The sequence below is a fragment of the Echinops telfairi genome, unplaced genomic scaffold (assembly GCF_000313985.2).
Source record: "Echinops telfairi isolate 266 unplaced genomic scaffold, ASM31398v2 ScPeMD7_2565;HRSCAF=3150, whole genome shotgun sequence".
NCBI lineage: Eukaryota > Metazoa > Chordata > Mammalia > Afrosoricida > Tenrecidae > Echinops > Echinops telfairi.
This window is the reverse complement of record NW_022106463.1, coordinates 12,072,139-12,073,082: the sequence shown is the minus strand read 5'-3', so window position 1 is coordinate 12,073,082 and position 944 is coordinate 12,072,139.

The window sequence follows — 944 nt, the reverse complement described above, 5'->3', positions numbered from 1 at the left end:
TATGGAGGCCAGGTTTCTGAAGGTTTCCATCATCACATCTCTGTAGAGTTTCCTCTGGGCAAGATCCAGCAAAGTCCACTCTTCCTGGGTAAATTCCACAGCCACATCCTCAATAGCCACCGAGTCCTGAAACATCCCACATATTCTGGTTCAGCAAGTTTCCAGGTACCCCAATGCGTGTGAAAGGAAGGGTGAGGCTGACAGTCCCTGAAACATGAGATTTCATGGGAATGTGACACAGTACTGTGCTCTTCTAAGGTTTACTCTCAAATGTAGGCATCAGCCCATCCCTTCACTGTCAACACTCACTTCCTCACTGACTCCATGTAGTCGTATAGACATCTAAACACTTCCAACACAATGAGCTTGTCTTCCCATACTTTGACTGTGACCAACTCCATTTTCATTGCTCTCTATTTTATGATCTAGAAGAGTCCAAATAAATACATAGTACAAATGAGAGAAAGTCTCTACTCTGAATGCATTATTTCCACATTCAGATCATCTCTTACTTAAGAGGGCAGAGGGGGTAAGGGTGGAGCTCTCTTCTGTGAGCAGAACCCACCAGAATATTTAACAAAACATGAAGCACAAGTTGAAAGTCGTTGGGTATCTACAAATGGGAAGCATGGCAGCAATGAGTTTTCCCTTGTTCCTCCTTCAGCAGTCAGTGGTCCGCACTAACAAATCGCCAACCCAAGGCCCTACCGAAGTCTAAGTGATCAGAAGCTGACATGACCACTGTTGGAAAGAGAGTCTTAGGTGGGACAATTATGGATAGCTACATGTCTGTCATTACTTTTCTTTTTTGTCTGTTTTAAAACTTTTTATTGTGATTTCGGTGAAAGGTTACACAGCAGATCCTGTGTTTCACAGTAAACTATTTATACACATTTTATTTCAACTTAGCCACGTCAGTCTCCTTAATGTATCATTGCTTATCC